Source organism: Bombina bombina, chromosome 4 (assembly GCF_027579735.1).
Source record: "Bombina bombina isolate aBomBom1 chromosome 4, aBomBom1.pri, whole genome shotgun sequence".
In the NCBI taxonomy this organism is placed as follows: Eukaryota; Metazoa; Chordata; class Amphibia; order Anura; family Bombinatoridae; genus Bombina; species Bombina bombina.
In genome coordinates, this window is record NC_069502.1 from 852076295 (window position 1) to 852094240 (window position 17946).

Consider the following 17946-nt stretch of genomic DNA (forward strand, 5'->3'; position numbering starts at 1 on the left):
GACACGGATAAATGAAAATCACAAAAGAACTACAATACCCAATATGCATATACACACACACACACAGCGTCGACACAAGTAATCCCAACACGCACTGTTGTTATATCTTTCCTGGAATCAGAAGCAATTAAAATACTGGTCATGCATTGCAGCGGCTGTAGTTAGCAGTAAGCGTCCATTGGAGTAATAGACGGGACCGCGAGGTTGATTGACATTTTGGTTCAGTGATGGGAGACTTTGTATCTCTTGCTCCCTCTAGTGGCTGTGCAGTGATATAACGGAATGTGGCTGAATTCTTCGGGGATATCGTATGTGTATAAAAGAATGTATATGGAATAATTTAAAAAACATTTTATTATTAATTTACAGGAACCCTGCGGTGCAGCAACACACTATATATATAAGTAAATCGCATATAATATAATGATATAAGTGTGTATTTATATATATGTGACAATGAAAAAATCCAACCACATATCGTTATATCACTAAACAGCCACTAAGGGGGAGCAGAACAAAAAGTCAATCAAACAGCCGCTGCAGTGTAATACCGCGAATCATGCTGGAGTTTTATTCCGTCTAATTTCTTCAAAAATTTCACAGCAATGTTGTGATAAATCTGTTTTTGTCCACAGATAGTTTTTGTAAATGCATGATGGGTATTGTAGTTCGTTCGGGATTATTTACGTACCCGCGTCCCATGCCAGTGACGTCACAGCAGACATGCTCGATGGGGTTAAAGTATTTTCCTGTGATCTCCCTCCCTGATTCCTGGTAGTTTACGCTCACTATAAACTGTGTAACTAACCAGGCCAGTAACGAAGCCATGATATAATAATGTGTGAGTAACCTTATGTGTATACTGTCTGTATGTAACTGTTTGTGTAGTTTTATTTCATATACAGGGCTGTAAAGATACATTTATTTTGTTCTGCACAGTAAATCATTACGAGAAAGTAATTTATATGAGGCGAACTTCTAAAGTAAGCTGGAGCTGTGTATAAAATAAGTGAGCTATCTCTATAAAATATATCTGTAAATAAGCTACTGGGAGGGGTCCTTGTGTGTTACTCATAGGGGATTCCTATATAATATATATATGTACATAAGAAACTGGAGAAATTAACTGTGTGTGAGTCAGGGTCAACTTATTTATAATGCCATATATTCTGTATGTGTAAGGTACTAGGGGATGGCTGTGTGTATGAGGCAGAAACAAACTCTAATATTAAATAAGTGTATATAAGGTACTTGGAAGGGGGCTGTGTATGTGAGTCTGAGGGAACCTCTCAATAATTTTATGAGGTGCAGGGGGAGTTAGTTGTGTGATGAAGGTAAATAATAATGGTTTAGCTCTCCCCCCACTCACACTGACACCCACTGCAATGTAGTATGCAACTGTAAAGACACAAACTATAATTATTATTAGTGGATTGTCACCAATTATTTACTTAATTCGGTTATCAATGCAAACTTATTTCTAAACAGGCTCAGTCTTTATATGCAGCTTTAATTTATTTATTTTTTAATCTGCGTGGGTAATTCACAGAAAAAAATACTGACATTGATGTTTAAATATAAAGATGTGCCAAAAGTTGGCTCAGAAATATGTTATTAATCACATAAACAATGTGTATTTTTAGAACACAGGTCAGTTTGATTTATATTTTTGATAATCACTGTCTCCTGTTGGATTAGTCAGTTCTATTCCCTTTAATTTCTTTGTGACCAGAGTGACACTGAATCCTGGTCTGTTTATGATTCTTAGATATGGATGCTGGGCATCCACAATTCACGTTTCCTCCTATGACAATGAAATGTACATGAGACCTCTATCTCTCTGGCTATGTTTAGGCTCCTGTTATTGTGAAAATCACGTAGAATACAGATCAATTGTTTGCCAGTAAATAAGAAACATTATAAGAATATCTGACAAAGTTCAGTTATGTTGAACAACACCATATCTGACAAGACCGAGAACCAAACCAAAGATCTTCCTGATGCACACAGAAATAAGCAGGACGTCACGTGAACAGCACCTTGTCAGGGTATCTGTGAAGTAACCTTAAAAAAACTACAGATATATCATAGAATCTAATATTTCATGTTAGCTAAAATATCTAATTTGATATGAATTGGTCTCACTATGAACCCTGCCCCCTCCTTGCTGTTTAAGACAAGCTAGGTACAAAGGGAAAAACATTTGGTTAAATTAGTGAAATCAGATTTCTTCAAAGCAAGCATTTATAAGGAGGAGTTTTTCCTATCTGTAGGCAATGGTCGCTAGTTGTCCCTATGCCTAACAGTAACATATTAGATATGTAGTTGCTGAATTTAATAAGTAGCTATACAGTCAATTTAAAATGTCCACATTATTTCAAAATTAATAACCTATTCTTTTTATTTTTTTCAGGCATCTGACAAGTACATGTGTGGTTGTCCAATAAATTGTGTCATCCCCAAGGCAGAACATACTGCGATCTGCGATGACATCGCAGAAAATGCAGCATGTCTGCAGAAAGAACTGGCAGGTCCGTTGCGCTTAGATTGTTCCTAAACTCAATTTTTTTCTGCCTCACAGTTTATTCCTCCCACCTGTAATTGTCTAACTAACTGATTGGCCAATATTAGTCACTCTGATCAATGATTGGCAGTAATCTGACAAGTTGTTTGCACTCCTTATACTTAGCAACTACCGGCACGTTACTGACAATAAGTTTGGTGCAGTGCAACCAGTGAAGGATTGATGCACTGTTTGTCTGAACTTTAACCGCCAAAATAGGAGGAGTTGCTTTGACAGCTCTGGGATCCGAGGTGAGTAAGTTAGGGTGTTTCATATCACACTGTGCTATAAGCTTACTACCAGTGCACTGTTTGACCAGACTAGCATTGCATTTTACCGGTCAGTCTGCCATGTGCCCCCCAAATATTATTCCTTCTTTAGATCCCTGTCTTGCCAATAATCTTGCAGGAGGAGATGGTGGCCACTAATCATTATTTTAATATCACCGTGCTGAAGCCGTTATGTTTGCAAAGGAGTCTATGTGCACCGTGCCTCCCTTTCATCCCTGTAACATCACAGCTTTTTCTGACATCGTAATTAGGAAGGGAAGTAGCGATGTCCACAGTTCGGTATTAAATAAATGGGCAGCTTTCACTTTCACCGGTAAGTTAATTGTAAAAGGTTTTCGCCTGCTCTATGAACACTTTCAATTAGTTTCATCCGAGAAATCGCTAGGCAATCACAATAATATATAGTTTTAAAATAGCCTTATGTATGGCTGTTATTGCATGAAATTCTCAACGGCAGAAAGGAGAGTCACTGTTATTTGTTATGTTTGTTCTGGGGTAGAATATACAATTACTGTGGTGGCAGGGGCTATTCTCAAACTTTATTACCTGTGTTATTGCTCACAGGAGGGTGCTCACACTGACAGGCTTCCTACTGCAACACTGACTGACAGCTAGCAGAGAAACTGATATTGTACAGCAAACTGCATACCAGCTCTGCCCTGTTTTATTGCAATTCCAGCACACTTTTTATGCTCATTCTATACAGATCGTTATCTGCTCTGAGAGGACACTTTCAGAGTTCCGATCACTCACAACTACAGTGATTTATAGCTGACTACTGGGACTCAGTAAAGAGACTCAGTGTTTTCTTTTTGTTGTGAGTGATCAGAACTCTGAAAGCCTAAACTTTGCAATGGGGGTCAAGTGGATGTCAGACCCTTAAAACACAGAGTATAACCATCTATATACTAGAAGATGGGTGAGGGGTGCTGTAGTAATTTACTTTATGATCTATGTTGCTATAGCAACCACTGACACTGATCTGTTAATCGGCATAAAGGGGCGGCACAATGCATTGAGTGACAGCTAACTCTGTTGCCTGCACGTCTTCAGATAGAGAGGATGAAGCTGCAGATTCACTGATGTGCGCACAATCAGAAATACAGGTCGGTCGTGGACTCAGTGAATTACTGGAGCTCTACAACTTAAATTTTCGTGGGCAGTGGAACTTATATATATTTTTAAAATATCTCAAAATGCCTAAAAAATATGTAACAGATGCATATTGAGAAAAAAAAGATAACTTTAGATGTACAATGAGAATGTTGCAAGAGGAAAAACGACTATAATGTCCCTTTAAAAAACTTTCTTGATATATTAACACCTTGTTCACTGTAATTGTCTTTAATGTCCAAACAAACTATATATATATATATAGCCCAGAGAAGTGCATTTCTGCTGAAAATATGTGCATGATTTTCAACAAAAGATGTCAAAAGAACAAAGTATATTTGATCATAAAAGTGGATTTAAAAGTGTCTTAAAGGAACAGTAAAGTCAAAATTAAACTGTCATGATTCAGATAAGGCATGAAAATTTTAAACAAGTTTCCAATTTACTTTTGTCATCAAATTTTGTTTTGTTCTGTTGGTATTCTTTGATAAACCTAGGTAGGCTGATTTCTTAGCCTCTCCAGGTATGAACAATTTGTGATGCTACATGTGAAAGTTTACCATGTTTTAAAGAAATGTTTTATTTGTTTATTTTGTTCTAAATACATACACGCGTGTTAAAACTGAATTTCATTTAAAAATGACCTGCAGAAAAATTTTCACTACAAAAAATCTCATCGCAGAAAGTGAAAAAAAGTTCTGCCTCGGGGTGTGTCATTATTATTATTATTATTATTATTATTATTATTCTTTATTTATAAAGCGCCAACAGATTCCGCAGAATTGTCCATGGGTACAAAAATAAAAGTACTGTACAATACAATATAAAAGACACCAGACAAAGTTTAACAAACAAATACAGGGAGAATTGAGGGCCCTGTTCCCATGGGAACTTACAATCTAGATGGGTAGGAGGGGGAGAAAAAGGAGGTGGGGACTGCAAAGGTGAGAATGATGTTAGTGTGGAGTTAGATTGGGGCAGAAATTAGGCAAGTGAAATTAATTTGTTACCGAGTTAGGTAATAAGCTTCTGTGAACGGAAAGGTCTTTAGGGAGCATTTAAAGGAGGAAAGGTTAGGGGAGAGTCTGACAGCTCTAGGAAGTGCATTCCAGATGGTTGGTGCCGCACGAGAGAAGTCCTGTAGCCTAGCATGAGAGGAGGTGATGGTAGAAGATGCAAGGAGCAGGTCATTGTTGGATCTTAGGGTGTGGGCTGGAGTGTATTTGTTGATGAGTGAGGACAGGTGGGGGGGCTGCGTTGGTAAGAGCTTTGTAGGTCAGGATGAGAATTTTGAATTTAATTCTACTGTGGATGGGTAGCCAGTGAAGGGACTTGCAGAGAAGTGCAGCAGATACAGAGCGTCGGGAGAGGTGGATTAGCCTAGCAGAGGCATTTAGGATGGATTGAAGAGGGGAGAGAGGGAGGCCAGTTAGTAGGTTATTACAGTAGTCAAGTCGGGAGATTACCATGGAGTGGATTAGCTGTTTAGTAGTTTCAGCATTAAGAAACGGACACATTTTGGAGATATTGCGTAGGTGGTTGAGACAGGAGGAAGAGAGTAATTGGATGTGGGGTATGAAGGACAGATTGGAGTCAAGTTTAACTCCTAGGCAGCGGACTTGGGGTGATGGGGAGATAGTGGTGTCACCAACAATGATTGAAAAGTTGGGAACCGGGGTAGAATTAGAGGGGGGGATTAGAAGGAGCTCAGTCTTGGACATATTGATTTTTTTTGTCATATGTTTTTGTGCACTCAGCAAGAGGTGTACTGAATGTGAAATATGCTGTGTTTGTGTTAATATAGGAAAATAATCAAATGCAACTTTAAATGCATTTTAAAATAATACTAGTATGATGCTAGAAGGATACTCATATCTAATATCTATGAATGCATGCTAGATTATATTAAATGGGATATATATGCTGACCAGATAAGTTTATTAATACAAGAAATTATAGTATATTAAACATTTTAAGGTGAGATATAGTAAGCTGTTAGCAATATTGATAATGAGACTGCATTTCTGGTTGTCTGCTGCCCCCTAGGGGATTAAAACTGGTATGACTGTTTAAAACATATGTTCCCAGTAGGCCAATCAAATGTTTCAGTTTGAAGGGCCAATCAGAGACAAGCACCATGGTGCGTATCCAACATTCACTAATTATTACAAAAAAAGGGCAGGGCCTATCACTTAAAAAGCTCATGCATAGGAGAAAGAAGGGTCTTTGTTTGCTAAAAGTTTGACTGATAACTTTGCTTCCATTTTGGGACACAGTCACTATAAGCAAAATTGGGCTACCTTTTCTTATCCATATTGCAAAATATCTCTTATTTTATGAGGTAAAATTGGACTTATGGGAGAAAGCTGAGACATTCAATTGGTTTATGTGGTTACGTATGACTGTTCTATATTTTTAATATTTTAAACAAAGGTATTCTAAGTATATAGTTAAATTGCAGCTAGTAATTTAAAAAAACATATTTTTTGTTTTAAGATATATCCATAGCCCTGTGTAAATTAGAACCAGTCATAATCGGTGCTAAATAATTTATTTGCTAGACAGGGTTTTACACTCCAGATTTATAAGTTAGTCATTTATAGTTAACTCTTTCTGAACTGTACATAAACTGGTTATTAACTGGTAGTTATTAATTAAGCATAGTAAATTGGTAATCCATATTGGGCACTGAACTAGAGTTATTGGTTAATAACAGAAGATTCTAGTATTTTATTGTGGTATTTTAATGCGATTATTGTGAGTAAAGTTAATTTTAAGGGTATATCTTTTATGATCTTTGTAAGGAATATTATAACAGCATAAGTGTGTATAATCTGATTTATAATCTGGTTTCTATAAATATAATTCAATGTGTTTATAACTTTAACTAATTTTTAAAGAATTTAGGAATAAATATTGATTTTAATTGTTTCGTATATACATTTTAATTGGAGGTTATTTTAAAGAATAATTATTAAATAAATTGTATTGTAACCCTAGTATATACTGACAACCTGGTTTTGTCATCAGAATGGGATAATATTTGTAGCTAATCACCAGAAATCTCATTAATCTTGTCACCTTAAAGGGACATATTGGTTGGTAGTATGCTCAAGGTGTACAAAAGTTTGCACTGATCACTGTTTAAAAACCTGCTTAAGCCTTGTTGTTAATAACAAGATTAAAACAAAGTGCTCATGCCGAGTGTATTTGCTTACATGGGCACTGGTTGGTAAATAAGCTCCTTGCACATGTTGCTGATCTCATCTTTAAAAGTGGCTAAATCAGTTTGTATTTTTGTAACCCATTTTGCATTACACAGTGTTTCTGTGAGTTGGGGTTGTAAAACGCTAGTATACTGCCGACTTCCATATGTCCCTTTAATTACCTAAAACAGTGTTCTCTACAGGACTTTTTAGTGGGTACACCGCCCAGATGATTTTACTGATCACCAGCTTAAAATTATAGTCCATGTTAAGCTAATATAAGATGATATTAAAAATGTTCAATTTTTATTGCAAAAAATATAATTGAATACATTTATATTAAATCATGCTATTAATTTGTGCTTTTGATAGCTAAAAATAATATATTAGAAAATATTACACTGCTTCCACCTGGCTACTTCACAATGACACACCGGCTGGCAAAGTTTTCTGTGGAGAACACTGGAATATTTACAAGTTTAATAAGGTTTATAGGCACAGAGCTGTACAGTTACTATAATGTGTACGTGGTGTTGTTGGTCACATATAGGGAGCACTAAATCAGGGGTTTCATAAGGTTTATAGTCTCAGAGCAGTGTAGTTACTATAATGTGTATGTGATGTTGGTCATATACAGGAACACTAAATCAGGGGTTTAATAAAGTTTATAGGCACAGAGCAGTATAGTTACTATAATGTGTATGTGGTGTTGTTTGTCACATACAGGGAGCACTAAATCAGGGGTTTAGTAAGGTTTATATGCACAGAGCTGTGTAGTTACTATAATGTGTATGTGATGTTGTTGGTCACATACAGGAACACTAAATCAGGGGTTTAATAAGGTTTATATGCACAGAGCAGTATAGTTACTATAATGTGTATGTGCATACAAAGAGAGAAGCGCTCTACCAGGAATGAACAACAGCTCAGTGGCTTGTTCTATGGCGATTTACCACCCGGAGGCAGCTTCTTTTAGACCAGTGTGCTTTTCACAGAAGAAAACTTTCCTGAAGTATATCAGTCTGATCCTGCCAAGTAAGGTCAGTCCAGCCCCGAAATACCAGGCAATTCTCCTCTGAACAAGGAACATGACAACCCCAGACGATCGTTTCGGCCTCCTATGGGCCTCGTCAGTGAGGTGCAGCCACATTCCTCTAAGCACACTGGGCAAGGAGTCCACGTCTGGTTTCCCCCATCACCCATAGGGAGACTTCCCCAGGGTTATAATAATTTGCATACAAAGAGAGAAGCGCTCTACCAGGAATGAACAACAGCTCAGTGGCTTGTTCTATGGCGATTTACCACCCGGAGGCAGCTTCTTTTAGACCAGTGTGCTTTTCACAGAAGAAAACTTTCCTGAAGTATATCAGTCTGATCCTGCCAAGTAAGGTCAGTCCAGCCCCGAAATACCAGGCAATTCTCCTCTGAACAAGGAACATGACAACCCCAGACGATCGTTTCGGCCTCCTATGGGCCTCGTCAGTGAGGTGCAGCCACATTCCTCTAAGCACACTGGGCAAGGAGTCCACGTCTGGTTTCCCCCATCACCCATAGGGAGACTTCCCCAGGGTTATAATAATTTGCATACAAAGAGAGAAGCGCTCTACCAGGAATGAACAACAGCTCAGTGGCTTGTTCTATGGCGATTTACCACCCGGAGGCAGCTTCTTTTAGACCAGTGTGCTTTTCACATAAGAAAACTTTCCTGAAGTATATCAGTCTGATCCTGCCAAGTAAGGTCAGTCCAGCCCCGAAATACCAGGCAATTCTCCTCTGAACAAGGAACATGACAACCCCAGACGATCGTTTCGGCCTCCTATGGGCCTCGTCAGTGAGGTGCAGCCACATTCCTTTAAGCACACTGGGCAAGGAGTCCACGTCTGGTTTCCCCCATCACCCATAGGGAGACTTCCCCAGGGTTATAATAATTTGCATACAAAGAGAGAAGCGCTCTACCAGGAATGAACAACAGCTCAGTGGACTCCTTGCCCAGTGTGTCCAGACGTGGACTCCTTGCCCAGTGTGCTTAGAGGAATGTGGCTGCACCTCACTGACGAGGCCCATAGGAGGCCGAAACGATCGTCTGGGGTTGTCATGTTCCTTGTTCAGAGGAGAATTGCCTGGTATTTCGGGGCTGGACTGACCTTACTTGGCGGGATCAGACTGATATACTTCAGGAAAGTTTTCTTCTGTGAAAAGCACACTGGTCTAAAAGAGGCTGCCTCCGGGTGGTAAATCGCCATAGAACAAGCCACTGAGCTGTTGTTCGTTCCTGGTAGAGCGCTTCTCTCTTTGTATGCAAATTATTATAACCCTGGGGAAGTCTCCCTAAGGGTGATGGGGGAACCAGACGTGGACTCCTTGCCCAGTGTGCTTAGAGGAATGTGGCTGCACCTCACTGACGAGGCCCATAGGAGGCCGAAACGATCGTCTGGGGTTGTCATGTTCCTTGTTCAGAGGAGAATTGCCTGGTATTTCGGGGCTGGACTGACCTTACTTGGCGGGATCAGACTGATATACTTCAGGAAAGTTTTCTTCTGTGAAAAGCACACTGGTCTAAAAGAGGCTGCCTCCGGGTGGTAAATCGCCATAGAACAAGCCACTGAGCTGTTGTTCGTTCCTGGTAGAGCGCTTCTCTCTTTGTATGCAAATTATTATAACCCTGGGGAAGTCTCCCTAAGGGTGATGGGGGAAACCAGACGTGGACTCCTTGCCCAGTGTGCTTAGAGGAATGTGGCTGCACCTCACTGACGAGGCCCATAGGAGGCCGAAACGATCGTCTGGGGTTGTCATGTTCCTTGTTCAGAGGAGAATTGCCTGGTATTTCGGGGCTGGACTGACCTTACTTGGCGGGATCAGACTGATATACTTCAGGAAAGTTTTCTTCTGTGAAAAGCACACTGGTCTAAAAGAGGCTGCCTCCGGGTGGTAAATCGCCATAGAACAAGCCACTGAGCTGTTGTTCGTTCCTGGTAGAGCGCTTCTCTCTTTGTATGCAAATTATTATAACCCTGGGGAAGTCTCCCTAAGGGTGATGGGGGAAACCAGACGTGGACTCCTTGCCCAGTGTGCTTAGAGGAATGTGGCTGCACCTCACTGACGAGGCCCATAGGAGGCCGAAACGATCGTCTGGGGTTGTCATGTTCCTTGTTCAGAGGAGAATTGCCTGGTATTTCGGGGCTGGACTGACCTTACTTGGCGGGATCAGACTGATATACTTCAGGAAAGTTTTCTTCTGTGAAAAGCACACTGGTCTAAAAGAGGCTGCCTCCGGGTGGTAAATCGCCATAGAACAAGCCACTGAGCTGTTGTTCGTTCCTGGTAGAGCGCTTCTCTCTTTGTATGCAAATTATTATAACCCTGGGGAAGTCTCCCTAAGGGTGATGGGGGAAACCAGACGTGGACTCCTTGCCCAGTGTGCTTAGAGGAATGTGGCTGCACCTCACTGACGAGGCCCATAGGAGGCCGAAACGATCGTCTGGGGTTGTCATGTTCCTTGTTCAGAGGAGAATTGCCTGGTATTTCGGGGCTGGACTGACCTTACTTGGCGGGATCAGACTGATATACTTCAGGAAAGTTTTCTTCTGTGAAAAGCACACTGGTCTAAAAGAGGCTGCCTCCGGGTGGTAAATCGCCATAGAACAAGCCACTGAGCTGTTGTTCGTTCCTGGTAGAGCGCTTCTCTCTTTGTATGCAAATTATTATAACCCTGGGGAAGTCTCCCTAAGGGTGATGGGGGAAACCAGACGTGGACTCCTTGCCCAGTGTGCTTAGAGGAATGTGGCTGCACCTCACTGACGAGGCCCATAGGAGGCCGAAACGATCGTCTGGGGTTGTCATGTTCCTTGTTCAGAGGAGAATTGCCTGGTATTTCGGGGCTGGACTGACCTTACTTGGCGGGATCAGACTGATATACTTCAGGAAAGTTTTCTTCTGTGAAAAGCACACTGGTCTAAAAGAGGCTGCCTCCGGGTGGTAAATCGCCATAGAACAAGCCACTGAGCTGTTGTTCGTTCCTGGTAGAGCGCTTCTCTCTTTGTATGCAAATTATTATAACCCTGGGGAAGTCTCCCTAAGGGTGATGGGGGAAACCAGACGTGGACTCCTTGCCCAGTGTGCTTAGAGGAATGTGGCTGCACCTCACTGACGAGGCCCATAGGAGGCCGAAACGATCGTCTGGGGTTGTCATGTTCCTTGTTCAGAGGAGAATTGCCTGGTATTTCGGGGCTGGACTGACCTTACTTGGCGGGATCAGACTGATATACTTCAGGAAAGTTTTCTTCTGTGAAAAGCACACTGGTCTAAAAGAGGCTGCCTCCGGGTGGTAAATCGCCATAGAACAAGCCACTGAGCTGTTGTTCGTTCCTGGTAGAGCGCTTCTCTCTTTGTATGCAAATTATTATAACCCTGGGGAAGTCTCCCTAAGGGTGATGGGGGAAACCAGACGTGGACTCCTTGCCCAGTGTGCTTAGAGGAATGTGGCTGCACCTCACTGACGAGGCCCATAGGAGGCCGAAACGATCGTCTGGGGTTGTCATGTTCCTTGTTCAGAGGAGAATTGCCTGGTATTTCGGGGCTGGACTGACCTTACTTGGCGGGATCAGACTGATATACTTCAGGAAAGTTTTCTTCTGTGAAAAGCACACTGGTCTAAAAGAGGCTGCCTCCGGGTGGTAAATCGCCATAGAACAAGCCACTGAGCTGTTGTTCGTTCCTGGTAGAGCGCTTCTCTCTTTGTATGCATATAATGTGTATGTGGTGTTGTTGGTCACATACAGGGAGCACTAAATCAGGGGTTTAGTAAGGTTTATAGGCACAGAGCTGTGTAGTTACTATAATGTGTATGTGGTGTTGTTGGTCCCAGGGAACACTAAATCAGGGGTTTAATAAGGTTTATAGGCACAGAGCTGTGTAGTTACTATAATGTATATGTGGAGTTGTTGGTCACATACAGGGATGGTTAATAGTTTTTAATTTATCTATCTCTTATTGTGTAAACATTTACTGTGTGCAGGTGTCTCAACAATCCAAAACAAAAAGTCATTATAGAGGACAGTAAACATCTTGAGACTTTCTAATTTTGGGATTTTGTCTTAAAGGGATTTGAAACCCAACATTTTCCCTTCATGATTCAGAAAAATAATTCATTTTAAACCACTTTCCAATTTACTTGTATTATCTAATCTAATCTTAGTTCTCTTGGTATCCTTTGTTGAAAAGTATACATAGGTATGCTCAGGAGCTGGGAGCTAGCTGTTGATTGGTGGCTGCACAAATATGCCCCTTTTTTATTGGCTTACCGATGTCTTCAGCTAGCTTTCAGTAGTGCATTGCTGCTCCTTCTGCAAAGGATGCCAAGAGAACTAAGCAAATTAGATAATAGAAGTAAATTGGAAAGTGATTTAAAATGAATTCTTTTTCTGAATCATGAAGGGAAAATGTTGGGTCTTAAATCCCTTTAAGACACAATCCCGAGATTTGAAAGTCTCAAGCTGTTTACTGTCCTCTATAATGACTTTTTGTTTTGGATTGTTGTTTACACAATAAGAGAGAGATAAATTAAAGCTTGTAAAAAAGATGATGAAAAAACAGGTAGTAGGTTCCTGTATAACATTTTGTTAACATTGATGACCTTATCTATTGTTTCTTCTTGTAGCCTCAGACACAAAACAGAAACCCTCTGATTTTCTTCTCTGTTCTGTTTTTTTTTTTCTTACCTCTCAGTCTTCATGTACAAAATATATGTTTGTATAATTACTTTACAAAAAAAAAGAAGTTTGAATGTGGACAGAGGAGGAAGGAGACAGCAGGGAGCAGACAGGACAGAGGATGCAGCATGAAGGAGGGAGGACAGATGATGCAGCATGAAGGAGGGAGGACAGAGGAGGAAGCATGAAGGAGGGAGGACAGAGGAGGAAGCATGAAGGAGGGAGGACAGAGGAGGAAGCATGAAGGAGGGAGGACAGAGGAGGAAGCATGAAGGAGGGAGGACAGAGGAGGAAGCATGAAGGAGGGAGGACAGAGGAGGAAGCATGAAGGAGGGAGGACAGAGGAGGAAGCATGAAGGAGGGAGGACAGAGGAGGAAGCATGAAGGAGGGAGGACAGAGGAGGAAGCATGAAGGAGGGAGGACAGAGGAGGAAGCATGAAGGAGGGAGGACAGAGGAGGCAGCATGAAGGAGGGAAGACAGAGGAGGCAGCATGGAGGAGGGAAGACAGAGGAGGCAGCATGGAGGAGGGAGGACAGAGGAGGCAGCATGAAGGAGGGAGGACAGTGGAGGCAGCATGAAGGAGGGAGGACAGTGGAGGCAGCATGAAGGAGGGAGGACAGTGGAGGCAGCATGAAGGAGGGAGGCCAGAGGAGCCAGCATGAAGGAGGGAGGCCAGAGGAGCCAGCATGAAGGAGGGAGGCCAGAGGAGGCAGCATGAAGGAGGGAGGCCAGAGGAGGCAGCATGAAGGAGGGAGGCCAGAGGAGGCAGCATGAAGGAGGGAGGCCAGAGGAGGCAGCATGAAGGAGGGAGGCCAGAGGAGGCAGCATGAAGGAGGGAGGCCAGAGGAGGCAGCATGAAGGAGGGAGGACAGAGGAGGCAGCATGAAGGAGGGAGGACAGAGGAGGCAGCATGAAGGAGGGAGGACAGAGGAGGCAGCATGAAGGAGGGAGGACAGAGGAGGAAGCATGAAGGAGGGAGGACAGAGGAGGAAGCATGAAGGAGGGAGGACAGAGGAGGAAGCATGAAGGAGGGAGGACAGAGGAGGAAGCATGAAGGAGGGAGGACAGAGGAGGAAGCATGAAGGAGGGAGGACAGAGGAGGAAGCATGAAGACACAAAACAGAAACCCTCTGATTTTCTTCTCTGTTCTGTTTTTTTTTTTTTCTTACCTCTCAGTCTTCATGTACAAAATATATGTTTGTATAATTACTTTACAAAAAAAAAGAAGTCTGAATCTGGACAGAGGAGGAAGGAGACAGCAGGGAGCAGACAGGACAGAGGATGCAGCATGAAGGAGGGAGGACAGATGATGCAGCATGAAGGAGGGAGGACAGAGGAGCCAGCATGAAGGAGGGAGGACAGAGGAGCCAGCATGAAGGAGGGAGGACAGAGGAGGAAGCATGAAGGAGGGAGGACAGAGGAGGAAGCATGAAGGAGGGAGGACAGAGGAGGAAGCATGAAGGAGGGAGGACAGAGGAGGAAGCATGAAGGAGGGAGGACAGAGGAGGAAGCATGAAGGAGGGAGGACAGAGGAGGAAGCATGAAGGAGGGAGGACAGAGGAGGAAGCATGAAGGAGGGAGGACAGAGGAGGAAGCATGTAGGAGGGAGGACAGAGGAGGAAGCATGAAGGAGGGAGGACAGAGGAGGAAGCATGAAGGAGGGAGGACAGAGGAGGAAGCATGAAGGAGGGAGGACAGAGGAGGAAGCATGAAGGAGGGAGGACAGAGGAGGAAGCATGAAGGAGGGAGGACAGAGGAGGAAGCATGAAGGAGGGAAGACAGAGGAGGAAGCATGAAGGAGGGAAGACAGAGGAGGAAGCATGAAGGATGGAAGACAGAGGAGGAAGCATGAAGGAGGGAAGACAGAGGAGGCAGCATGGAGGAGGGAGGACAGAGGAGGCAGCATGGAGGAGGGAGGACAGAGGAGGCAGCATGAAGGAGGGAGGACAGTGGAGGCAGCATGAAGGAGGGAGGACAGTGGAGGCAGCATGAAGGAGGGAGGACAGTGGAGGCAGCATCAAGGAGGGAGGACAGTGGAGGCAGCATCAAGGAGGGAGGCCAGAGGAGCCAGCATCAAGGAGGGAGGCCAGAGGAGGCAGCATGAAGGAGGGAGGCCAGAGGAGGCAGCATGAAGGAGGGAGGCCAGAGGAGGCAGCATGAAGGAGGGAGGCCAGAGGAGGCAGCATGAAGGAGGGAGGCCAGAGGAGGCAGCATGAAGGAGGGAGGCCAGAGGAGGCAGCATGAAGGAGGGAGGCCAGAGGAGGCAGCATGAAGGAGGGAGGACAGAGGAGGCAGCATGAAGGAGGGAGGACAGAGGAGGCAGCATGAAGGAGGGAGGACAGAGGAGGCAGCATGAAGGAGGGAGGACAGAGGAGGAAGCATGAAGGAGGGAGGACAGAGGAGGAAGCATGAAGGAGGGAGGACAGAGGAGGAAGCATGAAGGAGAGAGGACAGAGGAGGAAGCATGAAGGAGGGAGGACAGAGGAGGAAGCATGAAGGAGGGAGGACAGAGGAGGAAGCATGAAGGAGGGAGGACAGAGGAGGAAGCATGAAGGAGGGAGGACAGAGGAGGAAGCATGAAGGAGGGAGGACAGAGGAGGAAGCATGAAGGAGGGAGGACAGAGGAGGAAGCATGAAGGAGGGAGGACAGAGGAGGAAGCATGAAGGAGGGAGGACAGAGGAGGAAGCATGAAGACACAAAACAGAAACCCTCTGATTTTCTTCTCTGTTCTGTTTTTTTTTTTTTCTTACCTCTCAGTCTTCATGTACAAAACATATGTTTGTATAATTACTTTACAAAAAAAAAGAAGTCTGAATCTGGACAGAGGAGGAAGGAGACAGCAGGGAGCAGACAGGACAGAGGATGCAGCATGAAGGAGGGAGGACAGAGGAGGCAGCATGAAGGAGGGAGGACAGAGGAGGCAGCATGAAGGAGGGAGGACAGAGGAGGCAGCATGAAGGAGGGAGGACAGAGGAGGCAGCATGAAGGAGGGAGGACAGAGGAGGCAGCATGAAGGAGGGAGGACGGAGGAGGCAGCATGAAGGAGGGAGGACGGAGGAGGCAGCATGAAGGAGGGAGGACGGAGGAGGCAGCATGAAGGAGGGAGGACGGAGGAGGCAGCATGAAGGAGGGAGGACGGAGGAGGCAGCATGAAGGGGGGAGGACAGAGAAGGGAGAATAGAGCAGGCAGCATGGATGAGGGAGGAGACAGCAGGAAGGACAGAGGAGGGAGGAGAGAATAGTGAACATGAAGCAGGGAGGACACAGGAGGGGAGGATAGAGCAGGGAGGGAGCCAAGAGGGAGCATGAAGCAGGGAGGACCGAGGAGGGTAGAGCAGGCAGCATGGAGGAGAGAAGAGGGAGCGTTAAGCAGGGAGGAGAGAGGAGGGGAGGATAGAGCAGGCAGCATGGAGGAGAGAACAGGGAGAGTGAAGCAGGGAGGACAGGAGGGAGTGTAGAGCAGGCAGCATGGAGGAGAGAAGAGGGAGCGTTAAGCAGGGAGGACAGAGGAGGGAGGATAGAGCAGACAGCATGAAGGAGAGAAGAGGGAGCGTGAACCAGGGAGGATAGAGGAGGGGAGGATATAACAGGCAGCATGGAGGAGAGAAGAGGGAGTGTGAAGCAGGGAATACAGAATATGGGAGGATAGAGCAGACAGCATGGAGGAGAGAAGAGGGAGCATGGAGGATAGTGGAGGGAGGATAGAACAGTCAGCATGGAGGATAGAGGAGGGAGTGTTAAGCAGGGAGGACATAGGAGGGAGGATAGAGCAGACAGCATGGAGGAGAGAGGATAGAAGAGGGAACTTGAAGCAGGGTGGTCAGAGGAGGGAGAATAGAGCAGGAAGGAGGCAGCATGAAGCAGGGAGGACATAGGAGGTAGCATATGCAGGGAGGATGTAGCAAAAAGGAGGCAGTTTTACCAAAGGGAGGAAGCAGCATGAAGCAGGGAGGATGAAACATAAAGTAGTTTTAGAGGATGGAAGAGGGAGTTTTACAGGAGGGAGGGGAAATGAGGGAGTTTTGTAGCAGGAAGCATGGAGTTTTAAAGGATGGAGGTGGGAGTTTTGGAGGAAGGAGCAAGGATGTCACTATTCGCCATGTTATTATTTCTCCTCCTCTGCCTACAGCTCCCTTTTAAAGGGACAGTCAACACCAGAATTGTTGTTTTTTAAAAAGATAGATAATCCCTTTATTTCCCATTCCCCAGTTTTGCATAACCAACACAGTTATAATAATACACGTTTTACCTCTGTAAATACCTTGTATCTATGCCTCTGCAAATTGCCCCCTTATTTCAGTTCTTTATATAGACTTGCATTTTAGCCAATCAGTGCTCACTCATAGGTAACTTCACGTGCATGAGCTTAATGTTATCTATATGAAACACATGAACTATCACCCTCTAGTGGTGGAAAAACTGTCAGAATGCATTTAGATTAGAGACGGCCTTCAAGGTCCAAGAAATTAGCATATGAAACTCCTAGGTTTAGCCTTCAACTAAGAATACCAAAAAGAACAAAGCAAAATTGGTGATCAAAGTAAATTGGAAAGTTGTTTAAAATTGGATGCCCTGTCTGAATCATGAAAGTTTTTTTTGGACTTGACTGTCCCTTTAAAGCTGTTCTCTTATTTCACCCCTTGACAGGTGCTGATTGGTGAATCTGTATTCTAATACTGGGAGCCGCGATCTTGGAGAATTTTCACAGCTTTATTGTTGGCTTCAAGTTGGCACACATAATACAGAACATAAGGTTTTACATTTTTGCAAATTTTTTTTTGTTTGCCTCTGTGTGTTGTTTCTGGGTTTAGGATATAGATATATATATATATATATATATATATATATATATATATATATATATATATATATATATATATATATATATATATATATACATATATATATATATATATATATATATATATATATACATTTAAGCTACTGAAGGGGGTGCTGTGGTATGAGGCAGAGTGAATCTCTCTATAATATGATGTATCTGTACATAGTATTCTGGGGAGGGGGCTGTGTGTGTTTGTATATAAGGTACTGGGGAAGAGGCT

General features: G+C 43.6%; 1 protein-coding gene across 3 annotated transcripts in view; it reads left to right on the forward strand.

Annotated features, from left to right (window-relative positions):
• Positions 1–722: 722 nt before the first annotated feature.
• Positions 723–17946, forward strand: part of LOC128657287 (gastrula zinc finger protein XlCGF17.1-like) — a 97623-nt gene continuing 80399 nt past the window's right edge. The window contains exons 1-3 of one of the 3 annotated variants that reach the window (XM_053711570.1): positions 723–841; positions 2414–2531; positions 17531–17636. The gene's annotated coding sequence lies outside the window, so the exon portion shown is untranslated. The other 2 variants (XM_053711572.1, XM_053711571.1) reach the window with 2 other exon arrangements.